This window comes from Lepidochelys kempii, chromosome 7, assembly GCF_965140265.1.
Source record: "Lepidochelys kempii isolate rLepKem1 chromosome 7, rLepKem1.hap2, whole genome shotgun sequence".
Classification (NCBI taxonomy): Eukaryota; Metazoa; Chordata; order Testudines; family Cheloniidae; genus Lepidochelys; species Lepidochelys kempii.
In genome coordinates, this window is record NC_133262.1 from 24,552,782 (window position 1) to 24,569,699 (window position 16,918).

The window sequence follows — 16,918 nt, forward strand, 5'->3', positions numbered from 1 at the left end:
GCGCCTCCGGGTCCGGGCGGGTCGGGCGCGGCCGCCCGAACCGCTGTAGCGACTGGGAGGGGCTGGGCCCAGGAGCCGGGCGGGCGGGCGGGGAGACTCAGGACCACAGGAGCCGAGGGGAGCTGCCGGAAAGGGGGTGGAAAGGATCGGTGGGGCCCGAAGGAGGCGGGAGAGACAGGTTACCTGAGTATCAGATCCCCGCGGCCAGCCGCTTCGCCTCTTTTGTTTCTCTGAAGCCAAAATGGCGGCGCCGAGGAGGACAGCCCCCGGCGGCCTGCCCCCCCCCTCTGTCCCCCGCCTTCCCATTGGCTCGGCGGAGGCAGCTGCCCGCTGATTGGGTGCCCGCGAGAGGCATTGTTGCTAGGGCCACCTGGCTGAGCCGAGGGGAGGGGGAAGAGCTGGGGGAAGCTGGGCTTTGAGCGGGCTAGCAGGGAGATGCCGCCGCAGCGTGCCCCGGTGGGCAATGGATGTGGCTAGCCAGCCCCCCGCTTTGGTTTCCGCTCGCTTGCTCCGCTTCTAGCTCCCACGTTGTACATAACGGTGAGGTGCAGTACCCAGCACTCCAGCCTGCGCTGTCACAACGCTCACAGGGCCCTGGGCCTTTGTGCTACAATCCCCCAGCAGGTGCAAGTGTTCCTGTCTCCACCGCCCCTCTGAGAGCCCATCTGCAGCCGGCTGAAGCAGAAGCTGGAACAGGGTCATACAGAACACGTAAAGATGATCTTACTTTCTAGTCCCACTTTTGCTCCTGTTATGTTGGTAAAATCCCATCTCATTCCTCCTAAACCTTTAGGGAACATTGATTCCTGTTCTCCCTCCTCAGATCCTTACTGTGACTCAACCTGGGTGATCACCCTATTGTAAAACGTGCCCTAGGCCTAATGCTTTTTGAAGTCACAACGATGGGGCCCAACTGCAACCCCATTAAGGAACCTATGGCAGTAGAGCTGCCATCCTGGAAAGAATATAAAAACCAAATAAAAATAATAAGGTTTCAGAGTAGCAGCCGTGTTAGTCTGTCTTCGCAAAAAGAAAAGGAGGACTTGTGGCACCTTAGAGACTAACCAATTCGTCAGCTACAGCTACAGCTCACGAAAGCTGATGCTCAAATAAATTGGTTAGTCTCTAAGGTGCCACAAGTCCTCCTTTTCTTTTTGCGAAAAATAATAAGATTATTGCAGTTCAGTTTAGTAAGCAACAGACTCCCTCTGCCATCTGTTTAGTTTAGGGCTGTCAATTAATCGCAGTTAATGCCTGCAATTAATGCAAAACAAATGGATTAACTGTGACTATTTTTAAAATCTAATTAGTTTTAATCACACTATTAACCAATAATAGAATACCAATTTTGTATTCTGTGTTGTAATTGAAATCAATATATTTGAAAATGCAGAAAAAATCCAAAAATAGTTTTAATAAATTTAAATGAGTATTTTATTGTTTAATAGTGTGATTAAAACTGTGATGAATCACAACTATTTTTTTACTCATGATTAATTGGGATTTTTTTTTAATTGTTAGCCCTAATGTAGTCATGGGATCAGACATGTCCACATAGGTATAAATAACTAGCATTTTATGCTAATTTTAAATACATAAAAGGTCAGGATGCTAAAAGTGGTAAAAACCACTGTGAGTTCGTCTCACACAGCACCCAGTAAAGAAATCTGTACCAAAAGCAATGCTTAGACCTTTTATAGCATCCCTAGATATCAGATGCTGTGGCACTGCTGTGACCAGCCAGAGCATGCTATGGAATGGCACGCATCTCACCTCCCACATTTGACCTGTGAATTCCTATCTCAAGCATACAACAAAGAGCAAATGTTCCTTAGTGGCTATCTATTTGGAAATATGCAGTGTCACTTCACAAATGAGGTCTACAGGCGAGGGATCTTTCAGCTGTATCTGTTTTAAAAGCACCATCCACACAGGCAGCACGATATAAATAATAATTATAGGCCTTGGGTTCTTTTAACCTCAAATACATCCCCCCTCCTTTTTTTTTAATGTTGCAGCAATAGTGAGATTAGCTCAAGGGCTTCTGTTAAGAGTCTCCAGAGTTGTCTGTTTGGAAACTAGCAGATTATCTTCAGTAGAAGCCCTTGGCTCTGGAATTTGCTTTCCCAAGACTGGTGACTTTTGTTGGATGCTTTAAGATTCTATTATAAATTCTGTTCTCTCAGGACTTTGCCTGGGATGGGTGGCTGTGGAGTATGACCATAGCTTGTTAGATTGGCAGTTTCTCATTGTGGCCAACATTTTTTTTAGTAAATTGTGCATATTTTAGTTACTAAAAGAAAAGGAGTACTTGTGGCACCTTAGAGGCTAACCAATTTATTTGAGCATAAGCTTTCGTGAGCTACAGCTCACTTCATCGGATGCTGTAGCTCACGAAAGCTTATGCTCAAATAAATTGGTTAGTCTCTAAGGTGCCACAACTACTCCTTTTCTTTTTGCAAATACAAACTAACACGGCTGTTACTCTGAAACCTATTTTAGTTACTGTTCACGTGGGCAGGGGTGCGCTAGAAATCATGGAATTGCCCCAAAGTGCATGACTGATTTGTGTTTACTTGTCACTGGGTGGTTGATGCAGAAGTGCAGCCCTTTGAGCCCATTGCCTATGTGTGATGATTGTTATACTTCCAGGGGGGTGAGTATATTATCATATTATTAATGGCAGTATTAGGTTTCCTCACACCTTGTTCCTGATTGCACTTCTCTCTGCCCTTCTTACGTAGATGCTTGTGAGCAGAGTTCAGGTATAGAGGTCCCTTAGATGCCATAACCCATCTAGTTTTCCTATGATCAGTTTCCCTGATACAGTTTATGACTGTACTAAGATGTTGACACCAGGCCTCATTTGGCAGGTGCAATATTGTGTCTCACCTCTCAGTCCCCACACTTCCCTTCATTGCTGTATTGCTCTCATGTTCCTTTTCTAAACAGCTGCCTCCTTCTCCAAGTCCCCTTGCACCTCTCAGCTCTGTCATTAGCTAATGACTTGGTTACATTTTGAGACATGGATCCAGTATCAGTGCCTTAGTTACTTGGCCCTGCATGTGACCCCACTGGATCGATCCTTTGGTAGCTTGGCACTCCAGGTGACCCCATAATTCTTATTTTGAACACTCACCCTGGGCTCTTTCTTGTCATTGTATACAAGACATTTAGCTCTATACGAAGGCAAGAGCTCCAGGAAAATGATTTTCTTGCCCAAACAAGGGAGATGCACCTTGTACACAGCATTAGCACTGAGGCATTTTATTGATCCAGACAATCTTAAAAGTGTCTGCTTCTCGGAGTGGCACACTCACAAAACAAACCATATTTTGCTTCTGCAAACACCTACCTTTTCTTTGAGAGCTGGTGAAAAGTGCCAGATTGACAGTTGTGGAAACGAAAGACTCTTCAGTTCACCCACAGAACTGATACAGTATGGGAGCTGCAAAGCAAGCTTCTTGTTTCCCCACTGTGCCTCATCTATGATCCAAAGGGAAAATCCTCTAACAGGAAGTTCATGCACATTCAGTGTTTGGCTTCTCTGCTGAGACTGTCAACAAAAGGCAGGTTTCAGAGTAACAGCCGTGTTAGTCTGCATTCGCAAAAAGAAAAGGAGTACTTGTGGCACCTTAGAGACTAACCAATGTATTTGAGCATAAGCTTTCGTGAGCTACAGCTCACTTCATCGGATGCAAGTGAGCTGTAGCTCACGAAAGCTTATGCTCAAATACATTGGTTAGTCTCTAAGGTGCCACAAGTACTCCTTTTCTTTTAACAAAAGGCAGCATCATGCTAATGGGGGGTCTTATAGCACATAAAATCAAGGCATTACAACCCACTCCCTTTATATACAGCAGTAAAGACCTATCAGATGAGGATAGATTCAGTTCACTATCTGAAGGTTATTTTTGCCACAGTCAGGGCAAATAGCTATGCTGTTGTAAAACCTCTTCCATCATTGTAGGAGCTCCACCTCCCCAAGCAACAGTAGCTAGGTTGATGGACCACAGGGATTAGGTTATGGTGCTCAGAGCTGTGAATTTACCCTGAAACACTGTAGCTATGTCCAGTGCTTAATTTGTGCCAGGGCTGAGCCCCAGCACCTCTGGGCTTGCTTGGCAGTTCATAGTCCCGGCACCTCTGGGCTTGCTGCATCAGTTATGAAAATAAAAAAATTGCTTGAGCTGTGGCACCTAATTGCTCTTTCATTACAAATTAAGCACTGGCCCTGCCAACCTAACCTTTAAGTGTAGACCAGACCTTAGGTTTAAAGCCTTTTTTAAAATGAAATCTGAGATTCTGCAACACAAGATGGCAGCCTTAATAAAATACATGGACCTGCTCACCAAATCAATGTTGTTATGGTGCTTTCCTAATCATGTGATCCTCCCTGTCTCCCAAAAACCCTTATTCTAGCTACAGGGTGTGGCTAGCACAACATTCATGGTGATTTGCTCTCTGGGGCTTGGATTGATGCACATTGTGTTGTTTTCCAAACAAATTCTTCTTAGATATGAGAGGGTTAATTGGGCTGTGTTTGATTCACTACACAAAAGGAGCACAGCACATGTTTTAGTCACCAGGACAGATTGACAGTGCCATGCTGTCAAGAAGAGCTCTGTGTAGCTCGAAAGCTTGTCTTTCACCAATAGAAGTTGGGTCACTAAAAAGATACTACCTCACCTACCTTGTCTCTCTAATGTGCTGTAAAGAGGCAGTTTAGAATGGAGTGTGGTAGAAATGCACTCAAGTCTATTCTCAACCCTGGCAGAGTCATGAAATAATAATTATAACAAAACCACTGGAAAAAGAATAATGACTGAAAGACTAATTTCTCTTCAAATCAGAAGCAAAGACAGCTGCCTGGGCAATGACAACCTAATGAATGAGTTGTGGATGGTGCACATCAGGCCTTTGTTTACTGGGATTTCTCTAAAGCTGCAGAAGTGGGTGGGCAGACAGCTGCCATTTTAATGAGGTAGGGCATGGAGGAATCACAGGTGAATCATTTCTGCCAGGAGCTGTAATTAATGGATAATATGTACTCCACTCTAAGCTCATTTTAATTGTGGCGATCAGATCTAGGGAATCACTAATAAATCCATAATGTGCAATTTAAGAGTTTATTTTGTCAGCTATGATCCAGAAAAGCTTGGAGGCCTCAAGTCTACACCGCTTTTGAAGGCGGTTATAGAAAGACTGGCTGACTGAGCAGAGTACTGAACTATGGAGCCTTGGTTCTCTTGCTCACTAATTAATATCAAGCTGTAAGAGGAAATGTCCTCAGTTTTAGGGTGCCTCCTCATGCCTGGATGCAGCATTGCAGGGAACTTCACCTTTTGTACCCCTCCCTGTCCTGGTGGCCACTTCCTTGGCTGTGATAGCCAGTCCCTGCTGGTGTCTTCCCCTGACTCCCTTCCTGGGTTTTCTGTGGCTCAGCCTTCCAGCCAAATCAGGTTAACAGTTCACTCTCCTTCCAGAGTAACAAAAGATCCAGTTTAACGTCTAAATCAAATGCCCAAACTAATAGATCTTCTACTGCTCTCAGACGCCACTAAAGTTCTTTGCTTCGTGGCCCCTTCTCCTGGACCTGCAGAGTTTCTCTTATCTTGCTTCTTCCCCAGCTGGATTCCCCTACTATTTCCCTTCACCAGGGACTCTGCTGGAGGATCTCCTTATTCCTTTTAGGCCCTATCTCAGGGCTTCCCTTCCACTTGATCTTACTCTACTCCAGTGGATGACTCAGCCTGACTTCCTCAAGCTCTTCCCAGAGAGCATGGCTCCTTATTCCTCCAGCCAGAGTTTTCCTTTATCTGCTGAGTTCCCAGCTCTATTTAAGTAGCACACTCCCTGCTTCACCACCAGACTTGGGATCATTCTTTCTAATTAAGTCCCCTTATACCAAAATAGGGTAACTAATTAGCCCTTATGTTGCCAGCTCAAGACTGAGGCTGAGGGATAGCTTCTAAAGAGACAAGGTGGATGAGGTGATCTCTTTTACTGGACCAACTTCCATTGGATAGCTGCTAAGGCATAGGAAGGCTGAGCCCAGATTGCCTGAAGGACCAGCCAGCCCATGACACCAACCCAGCCTGCTCATATGTGAAAGTCTTTGTGTGCCTCAGTTCCCCATCTGTAAAATGGGGAGAATACAACTTCCTTTCTCCAAATTTTGTCTATTTATGACGCAAGCTTTTTAAGGGAGGGATTTTCTCTTACTGAGTGTTTGTACAATGCCTGTCACAGTGTTGGCCCAAGGTGCTACTATAATATGAAGAATAATTACATATAAAAATGTGTTAAAAGAACATTATTTAGATTGCAAAGTCAAGCACACACCAAAGTTAGGAAATGTCAGAATTAAGTGTCTCATGCATCTTAATTCAACCCCCCTCTGTACAAGGGTAGTCTTCAGCTCCATGATTGCACACTATTTCTGCCCCAGGATCCTTGCCTCATTAAATAACATTCTTTTAACATAGGGTTTTTGTTTGTTTTATGGAATTTCCTAGGGCATTTTTCTTAAACTAAAAAGATAAAAACAAATTCTGTTATTGCAACTGTAGCAACTCCCCAGCCTGCATCAACTAGTAGGGCGTGAACCCTGAACCTTCAGCACAACTTGAACAAGACTAGCTACATTAGCTGGGCAGCAGAAGAAGACTATTATACCGGGTGGAAAGGGTGGTCATGGGGAGCCCAGCCTGGTGCTTGTTGTCCCGCTCCCCACCCCCTAGTGTAAGGGGAGCTCCTTCCGCATGTGGTGTCCCGGGGAGAGGGGAGGATGGGACACATGCTGGTAGGCAAGGGGAACCTGATCTGGTTCTCTCTACTTGAAGGAAGCTATCTGCTCCTAGGGGTCCCAGTACCAGGTGCGCTGCTGCTTGGGCCAGTGCATGCGCTCAATCTTAGGATTTTGTCCACATGAGGAAACTGACTTCCAAAGCAAAATAATTAGAGTGAAATAAAATCATTTTTATTCCAAAATACAATATTTATATGGACAGTTATACTGGTGTAACTACAGTGGTGTAATTATGCTGCTATAATTCTGCCATTCAGTTTCCCCAGGTACACAAGCCCTTAGATTAGAATGCATGCTGCCAACATTTTACTGCCAACACAAGCAACAGAAGGGAAATAGTGATTTTCAGAAGTTTCTGTTCAGATTTGATTGAAAGAGAATTTGGTAGGAGAAAAAAAAAGCACCTATCTGGCCCATGGCAAACAATGGAGGTGTTGACAGAAGGCAATTTCCTGCAATATCTTGGATAAAACTTACTGAATTAAGTTAAACATTATTGAATTAACTTTAATATCATTGGGGTCCACTGTATTAAAAATGCAAGTGTTTGTGTACTGTTGTAGGATTGAATGTAATTTTTCCAGGAGACTGACTAATGTAAACCTTGGGGAAATGTTAGAAACTTCAGAGAACTGTTTGGGACAATACATGTAAAGTAGTTGGGAAGCCTCTTGAAACTACACCCTGGAGGGGAAAAAAACCTTGTCTACTCACCTAGCTCCTGAAGATTCCAGATCGGAGACTCCTGACCTATACAAAGGATTGACTAAACTTTTCCTGAGTGTGTTAGTTCTGAGCTAAGGCTGTTATGAACTTGTGATCACAGAAGAGACCCCTTTGTGGGATTTGAAGGACCAATCACCTCCCAGAGCCCATGTTGGAATTGGGGTGATCTCTGGTAAGCTTATTAGCATGCATATAGGTTCTTATATTGTTTTTGATGTTTCTCTGTAATGCTTTTACCTTTGTAGTCCAGTGGGTTTGCTTGCCTCTATTCTATTCTCTGCTTTACATTATATTCTGCTTTATTATATTCAGCAGTAATGCAAGGAACCTACAGGCTTGTATCCTGCAAGACATTGGCTTCAGCAGTTAGCATGAGACTTGAGGCCTACGAACTTTGGCATAGATAAACTTAGGTAAATCATAAGTTTTGGGAAACTGGAAGTAGAGTGTAGGAAGGAATTTTGTCCATAATGACATCAGTCAACCACAGAGCATGAACTAACACCAGCTTCTGGAAGTTTTTGGAAGGAACATCCGACCGCAAGAGTGCCATGGCAACGAATTGACGTAAATGATAATGGGGTGAAATCATAAATACATTAACCTATAGAAGGACATTGGTAAGGGGAAGAAATACTACTAAGAAAGAGAGGAGAAACCACTACTGAATATGCATTCGACATGGTAACGTCAGCGTAACATATTATAAAAGTGGCATCCCAGCCTGGGGGCAGTAGGAAAGAGATGTAGCCCTTGGGAGGGCCCAGGATGATGGTCACTGGTGAAGATGAGGAAGGTGACAGTGATGAGGAAGATGATGGCTAACATTTCAATTTGTTCCGCAAGGGATGGTGTGAGTATGAATGTTCGGATGTACTTTCTGTATTATCTCTATCTACCTTACTGAGTTAGAGTATGTGTGTGACTTTGCTAAATGTATTAATAAATTATTTATCTGTAAATATAAAAGTGTTCCTATAGTATGTGTGTGTTGCACCTGTGCACATCGGGGTTCACAACTATATAATAATTTTAATAATACTAGGCCTGAGCTTGGAACAAGAACCTGTCAGCCCTCAAAGTGATAACGGATTTTTTATTCATAATCTATAGATCAGGCTACACCTTAAGACTAAATAAGCATTCCTGGAAAGAGCTGTGTGGCAGCTTAACTGTTGGCAGTTATTAATGTCTGAGGAGAAAGCAAGCAGATCTGCATAGGCAGTCTGTCTTTTGCTGGGAAATACACAGGGAAGGCAGGGAACTGTTCAGCCTGGAGATACTCCAGTCACGAAGGGAGAGAGAGACGCAAACATCCACTCAAGAGGTGACAGTCAGGGAAGCCGGAAGCCAAAGAGTGGGTGCCCTTGCTGGGCCACTGTGGGGAAATACAGGTGCAGTTGCCCTGAACTGTGACAGGAGCTTCTCTAAAAAAGGCTGCAAGAATCTTTTATAATGTAAAGTGTTAGACAACCTAACAGAGGGGTGGCTTCCGACTTCCTCTATAATAGTTACCATCTACTAGCTGTTTTGTCTGAATCCCTAGCCCAGCTTCAACAGACCTTGCGTTTAGTGTCCAAACTCACCCTCTTCCTGGGATTTGGCTTTATTGGTAAATCAAAACTACTAACAAAATCTAAATCTAAGCTTCCTCCTCTGATCCAAAGAGACATGCCCTGCTCCCCTTGTACCCTGGCTGTAGCTAACTCCACTCACTTGTCGGCAATGATCAGCAGTAATTACCCCAAATGTTAACAGTGTTTTAGCATCCAAGCCTAGGATGACTGAACAGAAGAGCTCAACATTCCTATACAGGGTGTTAGGCTGGTACCCTGTTAATGTGGGGGTCAGTCCAGCTACCAGTGGGCAGATGTTCCCAACCCAGCAAGCACCATTGTTGCAGCCTGAACAGAGCTGGGAAGTCACAACTCTCCTCCACAGTGTAATAAATGAATACATAATAATAGGGGAAAAAAACTAGAAAATCTACAAATTTATTGTTTCCTCTTGGGAACAGCTTTGTTCATTCCTCTCGGCTTGGTGCTTTTGCTTAGTGAAATGAGAAAGAGTTAACAGAACAGCATCTACGGCTTTGTTGAAGCAGGAAAGAGCAACCAGGCTGAGCTTCCTGTTGTTGCTCCTCACACCTCCGCTGCAGCACACCCCTGAGCGTGCTTCCTGGCTCACTAGGACTTTGCTTCTTGATTTTGATTTTTGAGTTTTCAGCTTTTCCCACTTTTCATAGTGAAGGTTCCCGACAAGAAGGCCTGGTTCATTCCGAACTTGACAACTATACTCTCCTCTTGCCCTGAAGAGGCTCCCTCTGGTGGAGATCTGCAGGTGGCAGAATGGGGAAAACTTACCTTCCCCTTCTGTTGCCTGCACTGTGTCTGCTCCATGGCCTAGAAGACTTAATTTTTCAGGGCTGTCAGTTCAGCACCGTTTACCTGCTCTTTAATAACAGAAGAATGAGTGTTCCACCCAGTGTTGGATTTACTCTTATGATGGGCTAAAAAGCACGCTCTGTCTCTCTCACTAACAGACCTGAGCAGTACCACCTCTGCAAACATGCTTCGTTTCCTTTGCAGGTTTACAGACATAGGAGCCATAAAGGACACCGCAAGCTCCGCCTATAATGATCCTCCAAACGCCCTTCAAAGCTCCATGTTTTGGAGATTCTCCAACCCAGCAGGGCTGGTCTGGACTTTGCTTCCTCCAGAGCTCAGCATCAACCTGGCTTCTTCAGTGGGCTGAAAGAACCTCTGGAAAGCAGAGGCTCACTCCCTGTCTAGGCTTTGAATACACTCCCGCTCCAGCACCTTCCATCCAGGAGTGATCTTGTGACTCCATCTGTGTTTTCCACTGCACTGCCACGAGATTATCCCAGACAGTCCCATTGAAGACAAATATAAATATATAAAACCCAGGGACCAAAACTTGCTGTCTTTTCAGAAGGCAGATAGCCTGAAATCTGGTGGAGCACACAGATTTTTGAGAGGCAGAATGCAGGCCTTTTCAGGTTTACCCCTTAGAATCATAGAATCATAGAATATCAGGGTTGGAAGGGACCCCAGAAGGTCATCTAGTCCAACCCCCTGCTCAAAGCAGGACCAATTCCCAGTTAAATCATCCCAGCCAGGGCTTTGTCAAGCCTGACCTTAAAAACCTCTAAGGAAGGAGATTCTACCACCTCCCTAGGTAACGCATTCCAGTGTTTCACCACCCTCTTAGTGAAAAAGTTTTTCCTAATATCCAATCTAAACCTCCCCCACTGCAACTTGAGACCATTACTCCTCGTTCTGTCATCTGCTACCATTGAGAACAGTCTAGAGCCATCCTCTTTGGAACCCCCTTTCAGGTAGTTGAAAGCAGCTATCAAATCCCCCCTCATTCTTCTCTTCTGCAGGCTAAACAATCCCAGCTCCCTCAGCCTCTCCTCATAACTCATGTGTTCCAGTCCCCTAATCATTTTTGTTGCCCTTCGCTGGACTCTCTCCAATTTATCCACATCCTTCTTGAAGTGTGGGGCCCAAAACTGGACACAGTACTCCAGATGAGGCCTCACCAATGTCGAATAGAGGGGAACGATCACGTCCCTCGATCTGCTCGCTATGCCCCTACTTATACATCCCAAAATGCCATTGGCCTTCTTGGCAACAAGGGCACCCTGCTGACTCATATCCAGCTTCTCGTCCACTGTCACCCCTAGGTCCTTTTCCGCAGAACTGCTGCCTAGCCATTCGGTCCCTAGTCTGTAGCTGTGCATTGGGTTCTTCCGTCCTAAGTGCAGGACCCTGCACTTATCCTTATTGAACCTCATCAGATTCCTTTTGGCCCAATCTTCCAATTGGTCTAGGTCCTTCTGTATCCTATCCCTCCCCTCCAGCGTATCTACCACTCCTCCCAGTTTAGTATCATCCGCAAATTTGCTGAGAGTGCAATCCACACCATCCTCCAGATCATTTATGAAGATATTGAATGCCCTTCCATGCTGCATGGCCATGTACACATGGACAGCAATTTAAGTGAATGTCTCTTCATTGGAATGAACCATCAGGCCATATGAGGCATTATTAGTCTTACATTTATTACAGTAGTGGATAAGGAACAACCATTGTGCTAGGCAGTGTACAAACACAGAGACACTGACTATAAGCTCTTCAAGACAGGGCCAATCAATGCTATTCCTGGTCACAAAGCAGCACCAGGTAGAGTCATTTTCATGGCACATCCTGGTTTCGTCCTGAAGCGGATGCACCAAAATCCCAAGAGTGAGGCTGTTCCTGCAGAACAGTTCATCCAGCAAGAAATCTGATGAGAGAGACATTTCTTGCAAGTTTTTCAGCCCATTTTCCAGATCAATAAAAGTTCAAATGATTTGGACCACCAGCAGCATTTGAACATTTGTCTGTTTATCAGACTCCCAGAATCATTTCAGGTTCACCAATGGTGAAGTCCTGGATTCCACTGAAAACCTTTCCATTCCCCGTTAAGCCAATTTAAGGGTTGTAAGATTTTGATCCAATAAATAAAATAAATGAGAAATATATCCCTGCAAAAATGTGGAAGGAGCTAAAATTGCACAAGTTGCACACATTACAGAAGAGTTTTGGTCCCACAGGACATTTATCTTCGTTCATGACAACTCACTTGCAAAGACAAGTACACAACCCATTTGTGTTGAGATATGTATGTTACATCTTCCCTGATGCAGCATGTGGTCTCTGTTTATAGAAATTAAATGTAACTCCCATTCACAACAATAGACATTTTTTGACAATACTGTACCCTATTTAACCCAACCCTTCAGCAGCCAACCAGCCACAGACAAAGTGTTTGTGACGCTGATGTTCAGAACCAGTGAAAGAGACATTCCAGCATGCACAGACCCAGCTCTCCCCGCAGTTACTAACTAGATCACTCTGTACTCTTTGTTGCAGATGGGCTCTGTCAACCTGCTGTTGTGTCTTCTATGGACAGAGCCTCCTCTCTCTTCCCTCTGGACAGGTTTTTCCTCCTAGTTTTTTTATCTTGTCCTCTGCTGTTTCTAGTTCCCTCCAGACTGGCCACCAATAATGCTGATCCTTGATTCAGCCACCAGGGAAAGCATATGACTGCATCATTTTGACATCACAATAGCTACCGCATTTATTTTACCTTTGCAGGGTTTAGGTTTTTTGGTTCCCTCTCCCCGTCCAATTTTAATGGAAAAGCTCTGCCAGACACTAATGAATGAAAAAGGGCAGGTTGACTCAGGAAGCCCTTCCACTTGCTTGTGGAAAGCTTGGACTTCCATCAAAGTAGACCACTCCCCACTGATCATCTGAGGATGTCAGTGCTATTTAAAGAGAGGAGACAGGGATGAATAATTCTCAATACTGACCTGCCAGCAAGTGCAAGTTCCTCATTTGTTTTGCAGGACATCATCTTCTTGTGTATCTGGGATGAAGAAATGGAAATGTGGGTATTCTCTTCCCAAGGTAGAATGTGGATGTACAGGCCACCAGAAATTGCTGTATGATTGCTGGTGCCATCAACTCATGGTACAAGGCTAGTTACTTTCCCCAAACCCCTCTCTGCCCCCGTGGGGTATGCTCTGTTTTAATGTTCTGCTTTTGCCAATAGCTAGGGGGACGTGTGCACCTGTACTTTTGCAAAGCCCCATCCCTTTCCTTTGGGATATTCACCCTGGCTGACCACCTTGGTGGCACTTTCCCATCCAGGCCTAAATGGTTAAGCAAGCGGATTAGCATTGTGGCTGCTCCATGCATCATCTGGCAAGGATTGATAGGGACTAGAATGAGTAGGATTCTCTTTCCAGATATTAAATATGCTACATCTGCCACAGGAGAGGAACACATGGAATAGATGTAGGAACAAACAAAGAATATCTTGATAATGCCAATACACAGAAGAAGGAGGTACTGCTGTCCAGTGGTGAGAGCAAGGGACTAGGAGTCAGGAAAACTGTAATTTCACAAATATTACAATTGCTTTGCTGTGAGACACTGGGCAAGTTAGCTAACCTCTCCAAGCCTTTGTTTGTTCTCTTTAAAAGGAAGGTAATGGGACCTCCTTCACAGGGCGATTGTGAGGTTTGCAAAGTGCTTTGAGATCCTGGAAGAAGGAGGATTTCTGTAGAAAGTACTAATTATTGTTATTAATATGCAATACACTATGGAATAACAACTGTAGTGAGTGAAAGAGGAACACAATAGCTCAGGAACACGGGCTTTGTAGGAGAGGAGGTTACATGTCGGGTTACACAACCTCAGCCAGTAAAACATAGGTTAGTGACAGATTCTGACTATTGGGCCATGGCAATGTATATTCTAACTCACTGGACACATGTAAGGATTGTTTTGGTTGTGAGACAGCAAGCACAGCCAAGTGGAAAGGGATTACATTTTGCCCCTTTGGGAAGATGTTACATATTGGTATTTTGGGGCCCGTTTGGTGCTGGAGGCAAAGAGAACTCCCCAAGGTCAGTAGGTTTCCACAGACATCCCTAATCAGTATGGAATGCTGGGTGTATATTTTCATCAAGTGCCTTGTCTACATGCCTGGGAATCCTGTCAGTCACTAACTAAAGCCCCCATTCCTCATGTTAGGAGGGCTCTGGCACAGCTCACAAAGTGTAATGGATACAATTTCCGAATCAGAGTCAGGACAGCCAGTGGATCTTCATTGCAGGCCCACTGGATGCCCATTAATCTGACAGAGTTTAGAATTCCTCGCTGGTTACCGTAATGCTGTTACACTCAGTTATGTAACCCTACAGATCCCTTTGGGACTGCTTTTCATTTTGAGCTGGTATGAGTTTTATTCCTTTGCTCTCCCTCTCCCAGCCACACCCTGCTCTAACTGCAGCTACAGAACTGTGTACAGAGAGAACAATAGGAATTGGGAAATAGTGACTTGATTCTGGGTTTTAGCAGCTAAATCTTCTCACCTGACTGCCCCTGGTACAGTGGGATTCCCCCTGTGGCACAGAGCCAGCATCAAGGCCCTACACCAATCCTCCCCTTGAGCTCAAGATTGTATTAAGGAGGAAAGGGTGCACTATAGTAGGGCACCTCTACAGTCTGGCTCTCCTGGGCTGCTAGATGAGATCCCTCAGAGAGGGTGTAAATTAGAGCAAACCCAGAGCTGCTCTAGCTTATGATGGGGCTTGAATTGGGTTCCAGAATCCCAGAGGTGTAAAGGTCGTATAAAGCCAACTTTCCCCAAAGTAGGTTCTGGTACATCTTTATTGACTTCCAACCTCCCACATCACTATAAAAATGGAATGTTCCATGTTCATAGCAGAAAAGTGATGTCTTTCTGTCTACGTATTCCTAACCACCCATCACTGCGGTGCCTATGCACTTAGCATATGTCTACAGTTCAGTTAAAAACTAGCAGCTGGCGTGTGCCAGCTGACTCAGGCTTGCAGGTAAGGGGCTGTTTATCTGTGGTGTAGATGTTTGGGGTCAGAATGGAGCCCAGACTCTAGGACCCTCCCACCTTGCACGTTCCTAGAACCCAGACTCCATCCTGACCCCAAACATCGACACCATAATTAAATAGCCCCTTAGCCTGAGCCTGAATCAGCTGGCCTGGGCCAGCCAAGGGTGTCTAATTGCAGCATAGACATACCCTGAGGGGCCTACCAAAAATCAAGGTGTTTGAAACGTTAGGGAGTCGAAGGGTCTGAGCGGTAGAAAATAAGCTCATGATGGCTTCAAAGTTCCATTGTCATGTCAGCAGGATGCACGGAGAACAGGTTGGAAGCTATGAGCCAAAAAATGCATTGCTCGCACATCCACAGGGGGGAAATGAGATGCACAAGGCCACTGCCAGGGGAGGCTCAATAGGGCAGCCCGGAGGAAAAGGAAGGAAGGAAGGTGAGGGTTATATATACATACAGAATGAAAGCACATATTAGTTTAGGGCTCAGCAAAAGCCAAATTCAGGATTCAATCATCAGGGCCAGATCCTCAGCTGGTGTAAATTGGGATAGCTACACTGAATTCAACAGAGCTATGCCAATTTACACCAGTTGAGGATCTGACCCATTGTTTATTACCAAGCTCTCAACTGATTCCTCCTAAATTACTGAGGCCAAAGTGGCAACAATGAATAGTCAAAGGCCTTCCAATTACTGCAATCTGTTTATTTTCTCTTTAAGTCGAAAACCCAGAGTGGGGATGGTGCTGCTAGCAGCCATCACTGACCTATGAGAAGATATTCTGCTCCTGATTAAAATAGGACAAGCAAGCACATGTGCGCACACACGTACACACAGCCCCCATTGCGAGAGCAAGTGCAGCTGACCTTCTTGTTAGACTGAATCTATCAGCAAGAACAATCATATGACTAATTATCTGTTTTATTGTAGTGGCACTAAAGCTATGCAGGGAATTCCAATATCAGTCATGAGGATTTCTCTTCACAATTCCCAGAGCTGCAGCAAGCATCCCTCCTCTGAGCAATTTGTGTAGAGATTATTAAACCAAACTGCCTTCACTGCAGCTGGGCCAAGGTTAACTAGAAAGCCCACGAAAATCCCGCCAGCCACAGCAGTTGAGTCCATGCGAGAAACGGGGTCATGACAGCACGGGATGGGCAAAGCAGCTGGCATGTGCACAGATCCTTACATGAGCAAGTGGTGAAGGACTGACATTGGGTTTCTCCATTCTCATAACGGAGTCAAGAGGCTTAATTCTTTCACGTTTGTAAACCACATGGAGCTTCTCAATGCAAAGTAGTAACAGAGGATAAAGGAGTATTATTAATAATCTCTATTAACCTGCAGAGACAGGCACGGCAGTGCTCAGTGATGGCTACAGCCATCCCAGAATACAGGCGAGAGTGCTATGCCCCCAACTGTCGCTTGCAGGGCAATTAAAGCAAGTGAGTAACTGGCGATGCAGAGCTGTGTTGTGATATAGCAGCCTCACCTCATAATGCTGCATCAGTGTGGGACATCATCACATAACAACGCCACGTTAGTGCAACGCAACAGCATGCACTGATGCCACTAGACAAACAGGCAGCAGCTCAAGTATATCTGTCTGGTGTGCATTCATCCACTCACAGAGCCTGCTGCACTTGACAGCTTGAGGCTGCCTCATTTCTACCAGCTAGGATGCTCATTTCCTCATTTCGCTATCAGCTGCTGATGCATTTGCAATGGTAAACATGTCCAAAGGCTAAAAACGCAACTTTCTCTCTCTCTCTCTCTCTCTGAAGCTGCTGTGTAGGCACCAGCGTAAGAGGGGCCCATGGAAGCATGAAAAGAAAATCCTACTATATGTGACGGGGAAGATGACCCACAAAGTTTTGTGTATTAACTATGGTATCTCAAAGGGAGCTTTGTCGTCAAAAGGTGGCCTGCAA

At 44.9% G+C, this 16,918-nt stretch overlaps 1 protein-coding gene across 5 annotated transcripts in view; it reads right to left on the bottom strand.

Annotated features, from left to right (window-relative positions):
- The window catches only part of IP6K2 (inositol hexakisphosphate kinase 2), an 80,155-nt gene that overhangs the window by 33,175 nt on the left and 30,062 nt on the right, over positions 1–16,918 (bottom strand). The window contains exon 2 of one of the 5 annotated variants that reach the window (XM_073351433.1): positions 12,921–12,976. The exons of 1 other annotated variant lie outside the window; for it this stretch is intronic. The gene's annotated coding sequence lies outside the window, so the exon portion shown is untranslated. Of the gene's footprint in view, positions 1–183; positions 281–3,355; positions 3,379–12,920; positions 12,977–16,918 lie in introns of those variants that run through there. 3 more of the 5 variants (XM_073351432.1, XM_073351430.1, XM_073351431.1) reach the window with 3 other exon arrangements.